General features: G+C 46.2%; 1 protein-coding gene across 3 annotated transcripts in view; it reads right to left on the bottom strand.

Moving 5' to 3' along the window:
* Positions 1–16,772, bottom strand: part of FRMD6 (FERM domain containing 6) — a 263,580-nt gene that overhangs the window by 194,811 nt on the left and 51,997 nt on the right. For 2 of the 3 annotated variants that reach the window (XM_078659738.1, XM_078659740.1), the window contains exon 1: positions 13,501–13,825. The exons of the other annotated variant lie outside the window; for it this stretch is intronic. The gene's annotated coding sequence lies outside the window, so the exon portion shown is untranslated. Of the gene's footprint in view, positions 1–13,500; positions 13,826–16,772 lie in introns of those variants that run through there. 3 annotated transcript variants of the gene reach the window in all.

The following is a 16,772-nucleotide window of genomic DNA, read 5'->3' as shown; positions in this document are numbered from 1 at the left end:
GTTACGCACGCCCAGTCCGGGAGACCCAACATCCCCAGATGCTCTCTTCTTTCCACAGCGGCCCACGGGGAGCTCTCGAGATCGTTCCCCAGGAGGCAGTCTACGGGGGCATCGTCACGGACAGTTACTTTCAGCATGCCGGACACTCCTCCCCATTCGAAGGGGACGCAGGCCATCCGACACAGGCTCTTCGAGTTATCTGCCGATCGGACGGGGCAAAGTACGTTTGGTAGGATTTGTTCTGGGGTCACCAGGTGACAGCGGACGGCCGTCACACTGGCCCCGGTGTCACGCAGGGCCTCGGCCTTGCGCCCATTGATGCTCACCCATTGGCTGTACTTCCGAGTGTTGGCGGGCAGGGGAGTCCGCGGGACCATGTCTCTTCCTCCTAGGCATGCCAGGGTCATGGCGGCGGGTTCCCACTCGAACTGCTCCGACTCATAGGTCTCCGTGTCTTCGGAGACTTGTTCTTCTCCCAGGGCGGCGGCCGCCATCTGGCGGGGCCCGGGGACCTGGTTCTTCGGGCAGGTCGGGTCACTGGCATAGTGGCCGACTCGCTGGCATCGATGACACGTCACGTTAGCTCGGAACCCCGGGCGCATCGGGGGGTTTCCCCGGCCTACCGGGGCCAGGGTGGCGTTAGTGGGTGCGGCCGGGACGGCGTCTCTGCCCCGGCCCGGGCCTCCTCCTCCTCCTCGGGGACGATGATGACCTTGGTTGGTTCTGTTCTGCTCATTCGGCCCACTCCGGGCCACTCGGGTGCTCTCCCACCGGTCAGCCTCGGTGGCGAGCTGCCGGGGTTCAGTCAATTTACTGTCGAGGAGGTGCTGCCGGAGCTCGACGAAGCAGTTGTTGGAGAGGTGCTCCCACACAACGAGATTGAAGAGTTGTTCGTAAGTGGTTACGTTGTTACCCTTGATCCACCCCTCGAAGGCTCGGCTGAAATAGTTCACGTATTCCAACCACGTCGTACCTGGGATCCGGGTGCAGTTGCGGAACCTCTGGCGGTACATTTCGGGTGTAAGTCCATATCGACTGAGGAGGGCGGCCTTCATGTGGTCATAGGACGTCATTTGATGGTCCGGAAGCTGCAGCAGGGCATCACGACCCTCGTTGACGAATCTCCCCCATAGGCCGGCTCCCCAGTCACTTCGAGCGACCCGGTGGGCGGTCATGGCAATCTCATAGGCCTTGAACCACTGCTGTATGTCGTCGTTCCGGTGATATTCTCGGACCACATCCTTGGGGATGTGGACCTTCTGCTCGGTAGGACCCGGGGAGTGCGGTTGCTCGGGCACCCCTAGGTTTTTGTTCAGTTTGCGTATTTCTATCTCCGCTAGTTTGCACTCGTGCTCGTATGCCAGTCTTTTTTCTTCGAGGTCTCTCTGTCTCTGTTTTTCCTCTCGCTCTTCTCTGAGCCGTAAGTGTTCTAAGTTTATTTTTTGTTCCGCCAGTTTTAATTCTCCGTCTAATCTGAGTCGTGCCAAGTCTAACTCGTGTAATCTATTTTTTTCCCGCTCTTGGATCTCCTCACGGGACGGGCCTGTTCTCCGTTCCTCCGTCCGGGTGGTGTTGACTTCCGGGGCTGCGGGGTCCCGGGGGGTTGCGGTATTTGTCTCTGTCCAGGCCTCTAGGGCGTTTTTGAAGTCTTCTTTTGTGCTTAGCCCGGTGGTAGCAATGCCTAAGTCCATGCAAAATTGTTTGAGCTCTCGGTGGTTGTATTCCTCCAGCTTTTCCATCTGGAACTTCTCCGCCGATCCGCTCTCTTTGGTCGTCATTGTGGTTTTAGTCGTAGGGTGAGTTACTGTCTGTACGGTACGCGTTGGTTCGGATCCCGCCGCTAGCCACCAATGTTAGACGGGGACCTGGAGGGTCGGCCGAGCACAGTGATCGCACAGACAGGTAACTTCCCCCCCACAGATGGACACCACACAAAGATCAGGGTAACACCTTTTATAGGCACTTCTGGTAGTAGAGTGGTACGATACAGGGCGATCAGGACACGATGATCCTCTCAATTCTAGTCTCTAGTAAGGGAAGGGGGTAGCGGGACAGTCTTGGTACCCACGGGTACGGAGGTGTAACGGTGATAGCTCACAATCCTCGAGCTCGGTGTTCGGATGGGTCAGACCGCGGCAGCGCCGGCAGGTCCCGAAGAGGTCGTAGGTGGCAACGGGCCGCGGCAGCGCCAGCAGGTCCCAACGAGGATGAAGGTTACAACGGGCCGCGGCAGCGCCAGCAGGTCCCACGAGAATGCAGGTTGCAACGGGCCGCGGCAGCGCCAGCAGGTCCCACGAGGATGGAGGTTACTACGGGCCGCGGCAGCGCCAGCAGGTCCCAACGAGGACGAAGGTTGCAGAGGGCCGCGGCAGCGCCAGCAGGTCCCACGAGGATGAAGGTTGCAGAGGGCCGCGGCAGCGCCAGCAGGTCCCACGAGGATGAAGGTTGCAGAGGGCCGCGGCAGCGCCAGCAGGCAGGACAATAGTTCACAAGGCAGGGCTGTGGCAGCGCCAGCAGTCCGTCAAGGATGAGTTCTTCTCGGTGTCTCTCGACTCCAGGATACAACTGCCTTCCTGTCCTGGGGCGGCCTTAGTTATAGGTCTGGCGCCCTTTGATGTCCGGACCCTCGCTCTTGGAGGTCGGGAGGTCTGGGATGAGGGAGTCCAGACACCCAGCAGGGGGGTGGAGCCAGCGCCCGAGGAGGCTGGGGGTGCTCGGCACCTGGCGGGGGAGAGCCATCGACACTTCTTACTCCCATTGACCTGCCAAGTGGTCCGTTCACCTCCTGGGTGGAGGGTGGTGCCGGGATGTCGGGGCCTGGCCAGGCCCAGGGTTGGGGTCGGGCTGAGGCCGCGCGGCCGCGTGGTGCCGTGTCCAAGATGGCGGCTGGGCCGGGCAATGGTGCTGACGGTGGCCCGGGCCCTGTCCTGCGGGGAGGGAGCGAGCCCTTCATGTGGCCTGTCCAACAATCAGGCATTCCAATAGAAACATTTCCTAGCAGGTGGAATGATACACCAAACAACCAACCGCGTGAAGTGAAATGGAATAGTCCTCTGGGCGGAGCCACAACCCAGTCTGTGTACAGCTGAAAGAAAGTGTAACACTAGGCATTCAAGACAACTGCACTGCAAAGCCAGACTTAAACATTAGCAGTTAAAAGTATCAAAGCTGAGCTCCTCCATAAGCCTCTCCGGCTAAGAGATTGTGCATCGATCAGGCACTCATGAAACAGCCCCTGGTAGAAAGGCAGCATTTAAATTGACCCCACGAGGTGTGCCATCACAAAATACAGTCAGTCTATTGTTTTTCGGCTTGCTCTTATGTTTTCAATAACCTCAGTATTTAAAACGCTAACAGCCCCTGTATAAGTAGTGTTTAGTTCCAGTTGTCTGGGCCTGATAGTTATCTCTCATTTGCTTACATAAAAAAACAAGCATTGATACAGCTAAATGTTTGACTTTTGTATAGTAAAACGGCTGCTGCCATGCTTCACTAAAGCACAGATACAGCATTGAAAGCAAGAGTACAAATGCCCTTAATACAAAGCAAAGGTATAAGGCACGTGTCAGTACTGCAAGTCTGTCTCTCATACATACACACGCCCCACCGCCCAGACACAGCATGTGCAGCAGCCGTGTAAGCTTCCCTTGCATCTAAAGAACAGTTACTCCAAAGCCAGCAGTGGTGCCCACTTCCTCACACTAAACAGTCTAACTTGTGCAGTTACCGTGTAAATTTCGCTCACTTACACAAAAGAATTACAGGTCAGAGTCTAATATCGCACTCTTGCCATTTTAAGCACACCCCGCAGTGGTGTGGCATTCCTATCGCACAAAGCTCAGGACGTTTATTTCTGTAATATTTTTACCTAGCGCAACTAGGCATCAGAGTACTTTGCGTAGCACAGCGCACAATAGCATGCAAGAAATTATAAAAGCACAAGCAGTCTATAGCATGAGAAGTCATCAGAACTGTGGTCATATCACAACCTCCAAGGTATTAAATGGTGTGCATTCTTGGTTATATCAAGAAGGTGTAATCAACCGTTGCGCAGCCAGGTGTGCGGTGAGGCTAGATCACATACGTAAACCTGTATATCCAGGTTGTTAGACCTTTAAGCCCATTTCAACAGTAGTGTGGTTAGTTAGGAGCTTAGAGAGCTGGAGGCTGGGTTGTTTTTAACACAGATAAGGAATTTAGAGTCCAAATTTCAAGGAGGATTGTGTTCCAAATTCTAAGACCCATCCAGAAAATGAATGGTTCAAGGTCTGTGTATTCCCCTGAACATTGGGGTTTCGATTATTAGTAAGTATGTACTTCTTAACTAGCAAGCAGTGCCGCAATGTTTCATTTTGTTTGGCTAGATAATGTGCCTCGTCGGAATGGATCATTCTGCGCACTAAGCAGCCAATTTTATTATGGGTCCTCCTTGAACCGTCAGCTAACCTAGGCAGGTGAGAAACGGGGCGGGGCGCTGAGATCGATTTGCACCAGAGGACAGGCGAACAGGAGCGTGTATTGAGGCTTTTAATGGGGGAAATGAGAGTTTGTGAATCCAGGCTAGAATGGCATTCCCATAATCCAATCTAGATAGAATAGCCTGAATTACATTTTTAGATTGGGTTAGTATAGAGGTTTTGAGACCCCAAATGAGTTTCTTTGGTTGGTAGGGAGGGTTTGATGCCTTAAATGAGTTTCTTTGGTTGGTAGGGAGGGTTTGATGCCACAAATGAGTTTGAGTTGGTAGTTGGCGGATCTGGTTATCGCCCGGATGCTGTTTGGGAAAACTTGTTTTCTGTCCAGAGTGAAGCCTAGAGATTTGGCTGTTTGGGAAATGGAGGCTTAGCTGTCTAGGACATTGGTTGAGGCTAACCATTCTTCGACTTAAGTCAGAGATAGGCTAAGTGAAAGAAGAAGGAACTCAAACGGCAAGTTGTAATATTTTGAGTAGTTCCACGGAAGTGCTATTAAAGTGCTACAAAAACTATTCACAAACCTATGAGTGCAAATCTCCATCTCTCTATCCTTTCTTCTCCATGGGGCAATATCCACACATGTAAGTTCACTGCTTGGTAGCAAATGTGGGACGGACCAGGGGAGAGGATGGAAAGGGGGCATACTTACTGCTAAATGGGAGGGGCTTAGGGATCAGTAAGGAGGGGTTGAGGAGGGTTAGTAAGGAGTTTAGGGTGAGATATGCACACACCCACAAAAGAGTAATCCCACTGTTATGCACAACTGCGCTTATTAGTTGCTAGAGTCAAAAAAGGGACCCAAAACATTAGTAAATTACTCTATTTCAGAGCTGGAGTAAACACAACAGCGTGCATGGCCAACAACCGGTACTGCAACACCCTACCATAGGAAATAAAAGGGATATGGACTTAAAATAGAAACCTTTAGGAAATAAGGTTACATTAAATTATTTAGTGGTTACAAATATAAATAATCTAATTTTTTTTAAATCCAAATATTAGAATAAACTGTATTATGTAATTATAAAATACTGTGAAAACCTTTTTTAAATTTAAAACTTACTGTAACATTAATTATTAATACAAACAGTGTTTGTTTACTTTGAATTAATTCTATGTCACTTTTCATAATTATTGATGCATGACAAAAAAATATTATATTACCTTAGGTGGGAATTTATGTTTACATTTGAACTTCAAGAAATATTTTTATTTAAATGAATATATTTAAATTCATTAAAGATTTAATTCAAAATTCAGTTGATAGTAGAGGTACATGTTTTTATGTTGTTCCACATTTAACCTAAGTATATACCACTTACATTTTTTAATAACATAACAATATATTTTTAGCTAAATAAACGTTTTTACTTTTCCCTATACTTTACCACAGGGAGACTCTATGAGTCAGGAAACACATCCCCATATGGTAAAGCTTATGGGAAAATAAAAATATTTTGCTAAATACTAGTTTACATTAACAATATATATTTATTATATATACAGAACAAAAAAATGCTAGAGCGCGAGTAACCTAATTTTTAATAAAATATTTAACTACAATATATATTAACTTATTTTTGTGAAGTTTACATTGAAAACTAAATTCCTAACTAAAGTTCAAAAAAAGTTATGTATTACCAATTAGGAGTGATGAATAGAATTAACCAATGTAATGATATTCTATTAAAATATTATGGTATATTAATTTTTGCATTAAAAATGATTCTTAAAATACTTTTAATCAAAGAATTTTTTTTAACATGAAACTATATGTATTGATGTGTTTTAAATATTTTAGATACTTGACTTACAATCGTAAATTTGGCAGCCCCCCGTCCCTGTTTTTGGGAACGGGGGCGTTTTAGCCTACACTTATGAGTAATTTTAAACTCAGATTTTATGAATAGCCAAAAGTAGTAAAATTACTCAAAACTGTAAGAGTAAATGTTCATGTGTAAATTACTCGCAAGTGTAAGTTACCTTTCTTAATATTCCTGTGAGTCTTTTGGGGTGTTAGTTTAAGAGGATGGGTTGTCATCCAGTCTTGTATTTTCTCAACAAGTATGGACACTTCGTAGTGCCTTCTAGAGGAGTCTCTCAGGTATAGCTGTTAGTGCAGTGGTTAGTCTACAGATTGATGATAGTGTATATTGGAGTTCTTATGGAAATCGCTCAGCAGTTCCAAGCAGGTGTTGAACAGTGCAGGAGCCAGTAGAAAGCCTTGGGGCACATCTTGGGGGACTTTTATGAGGTTTAGGAATGCATCTTCTACTTTAATCAGCTGTGAGCTGCTCTCCCAGTATGACTTAAACCCTTCAAGGACCTTTGAGTCAAGACCCCATACACTTTGATAAAGGTGTGGACGAGCATACCGTGATTGACAGTATCTAACTTGGCTGAGAGTTCAAGAAGGATAAGCAGACATGAATCTCTGTTGCCCATGATTCTAAGCACATCAGTTATTTGTATAAGTGTGGTCTCAGTGTCTTGACCTTCGTGATAGCCTCAGTGTAACTTATCAAAAAGATGGTTGTCCTTCAAAATTGTTTAATGTGTGAATTGGTGCAGCTCTTGAGGATTTTCGCCAAATATTGAAGTCCAGAGACCAGGCTGCAATTGTTGAGATTGTCTAGGTAATCTGATTTGATTTTTTCTGAATAGGGGAGAGACTTTCCCTAGTTTTAGACAGTCAAGGAAAATGCCTTGTTGTAGGGAGAGGTTTATAATGTTAGACAAGTGGGGCGCAAGGACATTTCACATATTTTTAGCTAAGCAGGTACTGAGTCAAGGAAATGGCTGGAGGTGTTTATCTGAGCAGTGGTGTTTCTAAGTTCAGAGTGGGTAGTGTCTCTAAAGTTTGACCAGACTTCAGTGGATTTTCTGGTCAGAGTGGCACTAACACTGATAATCTGCACAAGAAAATAACCTTTAATATTTCTTTTATGACAGATGTGTGCAAATTCTTCACGTTTTTTCCAGAACTTGTGGTTTAAGACTGGTGCCAGACTTTGATGCTGCTTTAACTATACGTTCTACATCTATTTGGTGACAATTCTAACATTGTTTGGGGTCAAGGACAACAAGGGTTTATGTTGTCCACTGGACTAGTAGGCCCAACCCCCTACAGAACAATTTACAGTAGCACAGTCTGTGTAAAAGAATGATCTGCCACTAATGCAAGATTTAAGTTCATACGTATACGTTTTAAATTGTATAGAAGTCCTTAACACAAACGTTTTCGCTACCAGCACGAGCGCTCTAAGAAAATGCTGTGAGCTCAACTTGCAATGCATGAGTTTATTTCCTCATGCGAAAAGCTGCTGAGTGATTGGAACTTCTAACTCCTCTATTTGGTCTAATAAACCCTTCCAGATTCCATACATTTCTGGAGTAACAATCGGGAAAAAAAGTTGTCTAAAATCTTAGTTTTACACTTTAGACATGGGTCCAAACTCCAGCTCTCACACTCAAATTATGTGATTCAGGACAATTCCACAGCTCCCCTATCTTCCTAAATTTGAAGTGTCTCATGAAATATAATCCACTATATGTACTATGCACAAAGATAGACATTTACTAAATATAAAAAATAGTTCACGTGAAATCTTCTATCACATTGCATGCTCCAGTCTGCAACCAACCAGACACGGAAAGAAAAGTAACAGACACCAGTGGACGAAGTACGCTATAAATGACAAATAACACAGCAACACAAATACTACATTTGACAGAGTCTTGGAAACACGCAAGCAACAAAAACAGTGTTTATTCGACTAAAATCAGTTGATTTTGTAATGCCAAGTCTTAACTGATAAACATTTATGTAAGCATTTCAGAGAGCCCAAGTGCCATTCCAGTGACTCTTATAAGGTATGTGTAAGTGGCGCACACTGTGGGGCCTGTAACCACATGGATGTTACTAGTACACTTCAACACCTTCAGCTGCGTCCAGCATGTATCATAAAAGCTTTCATATGCCCCAAAAGCATTCGTAGGCTCTAAAAGTGTTTACATTTTCCTAAACGTGCAATCAAATATCCTTTAAGTGCCACTGATGTCTCCAAAAGTGTCACCATATGGGTCAAAACAGAGACCCAAAGTGCCCTATATCCCAAAAGTGGCATCCTGTATATCTAAAATCCTCAAAAGACACTTTATATGATCAAGTGCCACTCCGTACTCCAATAAAGTATCCTTTAACCACAATAATGCCACCATATGTCTTCACAGCTCACTTTACTGCATTAATTTCAAGCCCTGATGAAGAGGTGGTGATTTCAAATGCAGGAAACTTCAGGAATATAGTCCTGCAGGGCACCTTCAGGCTATTTTACATTGATTCTTTGTTTCGCTTAGCAAAAACATAGGACATTAAAATACGATACCATTGCATAGCATCTCAGCCAATCCAGGCATATCGCAGAAGCCGGGATACAATGTAGATACCAGGGGTGGGGGAGGTGTAACATACAGACTCTGAGGTAATTTGGCCATGTGTGGTCTGCGTAGGTATTGGCAGCATCTGGACAGTGAGAATAAGGATGCCAAAAGCTAAAAGGTGTATTTTTGAAGCATTAGCCCTAGCCTTGCAACAATACAAAAGTAACTGTAGGCACTGAGAGGTCATTTTCAAACCTATAATAAAATGGCTGAGACCGATACTGCAAAGACAAGGCAAAGGTGTGTGATGTCATCTAGCAAAAAGTCAAAATATAAGTGATGTTAACAAGTGAGAGGGCAGGAAGGAAAGTTACATCACCTGCTGATAAGAAAGGGAGAGCAATGCGACCTTGTGACAAGGAAAGGCAGGGTGAGTCACCATGTGCCAAGCCCAAAGTGAGGTCATTGGCATCAAGACAAAGGTAGGTTATTTCACCCAGTGTAAGTTGTTCTACCATAGTAGGCACAGCTTTGTGATGCCAATGCAAATGAAGAGAAAGGGGTGGTTTACCACCTGACATCGAGCCAAGTGGAGCGGTCTCATCAGGTGAACAAGTGTGCATATGTCTGGGGTATCTCTGAAACCCAGCAGCAGGGTGACTAAGTAGCTAGTGGCATTAGAACATCTCTCTGAGAATGATGAAAATGACAATTCTAGGATCACATCGTAGGATGAATGAATTACTGATCCTGTGCAGCTTATACTAAAAAAACTATGACATTCCACAATCTAGAATAAAAGATGCCACAATCCAACACTTAGATTGTAATGCACTACTAGCCCAGCACTTCATTTACTTTGACTTCTGCTTTGCTTTTATGATTAGGTGATGGACCGAACAATCCAGATTCGAGAAAGTGTCTAAGATTCTTCACAGAAATATTCCTCCCTCCCCTCCCCCGCACTCCAGTGCATCTTTCGTCCCTTAAAATTACAGACGGAAAAACAAACTTTACTCAGCCTTCCAAATATTTTAACAAAAACGCCGATCTGTAGCACCCAGGATGAAACTGTCTAACACAAAGTTGGCAAGGGGTATGTCATTACAGGGGTAAAGTACAGAGAGTGCTTTAATTGGTTTTATCCGGTGGCATGTGTACAAAAGTTCGATTGAGTCTGAAGGCAAACTGTTCGTGGGGACATTCAGATCCTATAAAAACATCCCTGCTCTAAAACCACGGGAAGGAAATGGCTAGCATTCTTTAAAAATGAAGCACTTTCTCAAGACGAAAAAAAAGAGAGAAAAGCACAGAAATAGCTTTTCCTGTAACCGTCTTCGAGCAGCAGCTCAAACAGTGTAGAGGAAACGTAGGCAGCTAACGACAGACTGTGAGTAAAGTTGAGGGATGCGCCGGCTGCAGACGCAGGTGTGACTCCGGGGTGACACACTTCCACCCACACTCCGCACATGCGTGCAGCAGACGACACCCTGAGCGTTATGACGCTGCGCACACCTTATGCAGTCTGGGGACAAAGGCAGCGCCGAGGCAAGGGGGAGGAAGCGAATCAATCACAGGTCACGTCCCTGCACGCAAAGCAGCTGATGATGCAACGATTACTACTAGAAACGATGCGACTGAAAGAAGGAGCAGGGCCGAAAAGTTAATGGAAATGACAGCAATAAAGAATAAGCATTGGCAAACTCAATCGCTCACACAGATGCGGTTTACCAAAGACAGAGGATGTGTTCTAGACACGGACCACAACACCGCACCAGGCCAATCACCGGGAAGTGCCCTGAATTGCGTTTGCAGCACGTGGGTCCGCTCAATTAGACGCTGCGAGAGTGCTGTGTTTATGCTGCACCGGCGGAGCTCCAGGCTGACAGCAGTTTGCACTAATGCCCCGGGGGTACTCTGCGCACCGGCGGGGCTGCGCCTCTCGGAGGCTCAGACGGGTTTATTAGATTATGTTTCAGACAGGCTCTGGTCAACTGCCACGTCAAAGGTGTAACTAATGTGCAGCGTGTAGAGGAATACGGACAGCAATATGGCTTTTAGGTGAAGGCATAGCCCAAATGATGAAAAAGAGCCTGACTCTTGGGCAGTACCAATGTTGTTGCCACGCTCGAGGTGCCTTGAAAAGCCAGTTAACGTGGCTCCATATTTCCCTTTTAGTCCACCGGTCCTCAGAGGTGAAGCCTTTATGCTGTCTCTGGATACTCTGCTGGAACGCTTGCCCTTCAGAGGGCAGAGGCCTGCCAGGTTTCCAGATGTGTCTCTATGGCTATCGGCCTGTGTGAGGCACAGGCCACTCCACTACTACTCAGACCCTTCAAGAGGACACGCAGGGCAGGCCTCTGTGCCAAAGGGGACACACAGGGCCTATAACACCCCTCAGCCCAGATACAGGGAATGTGAATTCCTGAGGCAGCGCTCTCACTGGACTGCGGAGAAGCCGGGCTCCCCTCTAGGGCACAAGTCCTATTAAAAGAAGTTGGGGGACTGACAATATGCAAATGACCTCATGACGTCACGTGCTGAGCGTGTCCCGGTGTCTGATAATTACACCGGGACACACGTTCAGCTTATTTCTGTCGGGCCCAGCTTCTTGGCATAGGGGAAGGCGTCCACCCCGTGAAATGAGTGGGGGGACGCCGTGTACCTGCGCGTACCCACGACTCGAGCCCCCCCTGCCCTCACCTCGCAGGGTGTCCGGTTCCAGTCCCGCTGAGCAGGGCGCTACAGCCGCAGCAGCATTCATAATCAGTACATGACAAGCCGGCCACACGCCGCTCCTGGGCCCGTCTGTCAGCCTACCTAGGTATCAGGATATCTGGGAGGGGTTGGCCCAACTACACAAGGTGCAATGCGTTAACCTCCAGACCACGGCGTTGACAGTCTCCGTCAGCACGTGGACAAAGCAGATAAATAACACAGTAGTAAAGTGACGTAACAAGCAGATAAATAACACAGTAGTAAAGTGACGTAACAAGACATGACGGACCTTGGTGCAAGTAAGGGAAATGGGCTCCGTCCGCTGGATTGCTAGTAAAACAACCATAATTAGGTTTCAGTGGGCTCCTAAAACCCATGGTCCCCGGTGCCACTGCACCTGCTGCACTCTAGTTAGGTAACCCTGATTAGTAATGAGGGGGCTGGCAAGACAGCAGTGTGAGTGCTGCTGAGCGACCCATGGCCTGACGAACAGATCAATCACATTTAGAGTGTGTTTTATACAGCACTCGCAGTCAGTCGCGCAGCCTCGTGCCGCTATAATCGTTAAGTGCCAATAAGAAGAGGGAAAAAAACCCATAAAATAAACACAATTGTTGATGGATAAACACAGCTGGGTAAGTGGCCTCAGGAGAAAATCCGAACAGACCAGTCAGAAAGTGTGTCTTCTGTATATGTGTGTGTTTTCACAACAAATACACCACTGCTATTCGTTTACAAAAGAAAGTGTGAATCGATCCAAAATTTCACCTATACACGTTTTTACAACTAATAATCTGATATGAAGAAACATCTACTGGACTCTATACCTTTGAGTTTTTGTTGTTAATTAGTTACGTGTATTTTTAACACAGTAGAAAATCAGCCGATTTTCGTGTGACCTTAAGTAGCCAAATATCTAAACACCCCTATTCTGCAAGGTCCAATGTAAACCATTTGCAACTGGAACTTTGCCACAGCAACTATGGACCTACGCTGATACATCTCTTCCCCTTCTTCTACTTCTTACGCCGAAAAGTTATACGAGAAGCGTTTTGGCCAGGAAGACGGAAATACTTTCACCCCAATTAAAATGCAGACAAAGATTGTTTTCTTTTAAACAAAAGTAACAAAAATACACAAAACTAGCGACAGGCCCGGGTCCCACATTCACGCACCGCCCTGCGGGAGCAGAAGGGCGTTAAATATGCTACACTGCGGCTCTGCGAGGCGGTTACAGTCACATCCTGCTCCAGAAAAAAAAATATTCAAATGAAATCGAAAGGTATATGGGGCTGTAGCACTCCTCAGCTAAGGAAGGGGGTGGCCGGAGAGAACGGGCTATTTCACTGCCTACGGATTCATAGCCCCGAGCGGCGAGTAGGGGCGCATTCCTTTTCGGTGACAACTGGCCGGCGTGGCCGTGCCCTGCTCGCGAGGCCGCACGCTGTGGCCGTGTCGCCTCCGCATAGTTCGCATATTCCTCGGGGCCAGCGCTCCCCCGCGGGGGGGAGAGCACATTCCCCTCCGTGATGTGGAGTGACAGTGCCGGTGCCAGCGGGGCCCCGCTCCCTCGGGCATGCACACACATGCCAACTTGGGAACACCCGAAGGGGAGAGCTTGCAATAAAAGTATGAGGGTGTTTTATGCACCCGTCCACTTGCCGGGTAAGAGAGAGTTTGTTTAAGGCAGAGAAAGTAAAATACCAAAAAAAGTGCAGCACACTTAGGAGCGACAGAGCGACTCTCCCCCCGCTCATGGGGGGTTGGCATGCATGCTAAGCACCCCTGACTCGGATGCCCGGTCCACCAATCCCAACATGACACTTTACGGTGGAGAGGGGAACGGTCCCCTGGCCGCGGGCGCTGCTGATCGCTGGAGGGGTGCAAAGCATCCGACCCAACCCCACCAGCACCGATCACTCACCCGCTGGCTCCACGGATGTTGCGGGTCTTCACTTTGTTTCAAGCTCCCGCAGCAACTGTTGCAATCCCGAAGCTCCCGTTTCCCAGGATCCGAGGAAAAACATGCGCTCCTGCCTTTAAACCACGCTCCAAAGACCATGTCCAGCCCCAGGGGTTCTCCTGTGGATGTCACTGCGGAGGGTCAGTGCCAGGGCGCACGAAAAAGGATGCATAAGTCCCGGGCTGCAGCGGGCATCCAGTCTCGGTGCGTGCCAGCGCCTCGTCTGGGCTGTGAATGAAGAGAATCCAGCTCCCGCCCACCTCACTCACCAACTACCACGGTGCACACTGCAGGCGGGCGGTGCGAGCAGGGCTGGCCGGGGAAGCAAACTCCAGAGCGCGTAGAACGCAGACCGAAACAAACCCAGCCCACAAAACGAAACGAAGGGCTACACAATGCATTCTTTTACAAAATAAAAACACACGAACTCCACGTGCAGCAGCTGCATGGGCAAAGAAGATCGCAGCTTAATGCTGGTTCGGTTGAGAGGCTCTTTTTAAATCAATGTGAGTTTTTTTAAAGCTCCAATAATACATTATGACTTTAGTAGTTTTAAGTGAACCTAAATAACTATTCTTTGGTTCAAGGACTGGGCATGTAAGCAGCTCTCAGTCAGTGCTGTTTCGTTAGTGTCTGCAATTTGTTCTTTCTCCTTTTTACAGGGAAGTAGTTCAAAAATGTTCTCTACTTTCACTTTAGTTTATATACAGTGAAAAAAATCAGTGACAGTTCAAACACAATTCTGGTCTAAGAAGATTCAACCACTGGACATATCTACTTCCTTGACAAACAGCATGGGCGATTCTGCTTTAGGGATAAGTTTACAGTCATCCGAGGACAAAACCATAGAATCCTTGTATTAGACTTTAAAAGGAAAAGCACATAACACTTCACAACACACAGCTAGGCACTGCCAAAAGCTTATATACGGAATACGCCCGACATACAAAAAAACAGCAGGTCGCTAAGATCAGCAACTAGAGAATATAACAAAAATAATATGGTTATGCAACAAAGTTTAAGAGTTTTAAGGAATATGCACCATGGGTAACTGCGATCAGCTAAAGCCAAATATCTTAAAGCTGAATGGATTTATGGACACACTTGGTTAAGTCCATATAATCAGGCTAAATTCTGGCAGTATGTCAGCAAAATAGACAATACATTCCTGAATACGTCTCTGGTCTACAGATCGAACAAAATGGGCAGGACAAGAAAGACGGGGAAACATTCATTAAGAATTAAACAACACGAAAGTGAGACCAAGACGCCTAAATCAGACGATAAAGCCAGTATAAGCATTGTCAACAATGCTCCATTTGGGAGAAGTAGCTTTCCTTGTTCGAATCTGAACGGCGCAGGTGTATGCAAGATCTTGACAACCCACAAAAATCTGCCTTAACAGTGAGTTGACTCCTTTAATCAAAACATCAGTTGTTAAGGTTCTGAAAACCATCCGAGAGAACGGGGCGCCAGGGCATAACAGCTTACCAGGCTTCATATTTAGGGTGCCCACAGGATTCTGGGGCAACATATCACTCCGCTCTATCATCTTTGATTACAAACTGCTCAAACCCCGCACTCCTAAAGAGGATGTATACCACACCATATTCATAAAAAAGCCCAAATACTGACCCATCAATCTATCAACTTATTGCTCTGCAGTGGTAGATCAAAGCCTATGCTGACATTTTATTGTATGAACTAGAGAGATGGGCTATAGACAAAAACATGATTTTTTATTATAAAACTGGTTTTAGGCAAAAGTCATCCACCATAGATAACACAGTTATTCTATCTTACCTGGTCTACCACACTTTCTCAAGCTTTTAGCCCTCCTATTTTTGCTTGCTTTATAGACTACTCAGCTGCATTTGGTGATGTGGACATGGCTACATTTTGACAGTTTCCTCAAGGCAATTTTGATTTTTTGAGACAGACCCCTCCTTTCCTTGAATTTTGAGGTTGAGCCCACCCAAACACTTCCTTGTATTTGGGCGAGGACTCAATGATGAACCATGCTACTAGAGAAATCTCAGCGTGTGAGAGTCCTTATAAAAACCATGAGGATTTCCTGGGGCAATACTTAGTAGTGGTCGCTCACAATCCAAGTCTATTCACTCCGTTTGAATTATTCACTGACGGTATAGGAAGCAGAGTGAATTCACTATAAAAGCTTCTGTCTCCCTTCCCATTTTTGAGCATTAGCTAAAAAAGTGGCTCAGATTTGCAAATCGGAGGAGTTTTGAACTAGTAAAGACAAGCTATATATATATTTTGCAAGGTATGGCAGACTGCATACAGGTGTGCTTGCTACAGGCTTTATTTGTGGTACTATCATAGAAATAAAAAAAAACTGCCCACCAAACAATAAAACAGGGCCACAAACATCAAAAAAATTCTCACACGCTTGCCTGTCAGACCAGTCCTTCTGGCATTGCTAGATTGCCCTATCAGCCAGTTTAACCCTGGTTTCAAAGCACACATTGACACCTCTTTAAACAATAGAAGAGTTATGAGTAAGCAGTTAAATGAGCCATCTAGTGAATTATGTCACAATACATCTCAAAACCACAGATGTCATCATCAAACGAAACAACATTCTAAAATGCTTGTTGTTGCCGATGGTTAGAGGTGCAGACTGGGTTAAGAGAACTGTTGTTTTTTTCTACACTGGATGTCCATTTTTCAAGATTCAAAGATAAACACTTCCTTGGCAATTAACATGCATAAAGAGAATGTTCCAAGTGTGAGGGATGGATAACCCCCTCTGAGGACACATTACAATCCTATGTAATGCCATACACTAGTTGCAATTATGTGCAGACATAGGGGTTGGGCAGAAGATGGCACCATGCACATCTGTCTGCCTTCTTTGTAGTGCCAGATTAAACCCTATGGAGGCCCCAAGGCTGTCTAAATGTTGCCCCCCCTCGCTAATTATCTCCTAATGCGATTTTAATTTTACCAACAAACAACTTTAATAAACCAGTTTTACTACACAAAACGAAACAATAGCAATTATTAATGTCATTAAACAAAAATTAATTGGAAACAATTTAAGAAAGCTTAATTGTAATTTTCTTTCAAGATCAAATCAGTATTATTTTCATCCGTTGTTGCGGGCCCCTAAAAGGAGTAGGGCCCATATGCCGCTGCCTACTTTGCCTGTGTGGTAATCCGGAACTACTTCATTGCCCTCAGGCTAAGGGGACGCTATCACCTCTGAGGAA

Source organism: Lissotriton helveticus, chromosome 9 (genome assembly GCF_964261635.1).
Source record: "Lissotriton helveticus chromosome 9, aLisHel1.1, whole genome shotgun sequence".
NCBI lineage: Eukaryota > Metazoa > Chordata > Amphibia > Caudata > Salamandridae > Lissotriton > Lissotriton helveticus.
Note: the sequence above shows the minus strand (reverse complement) of the source record. Positions and strands in the feature narration are given on the sequence as shown.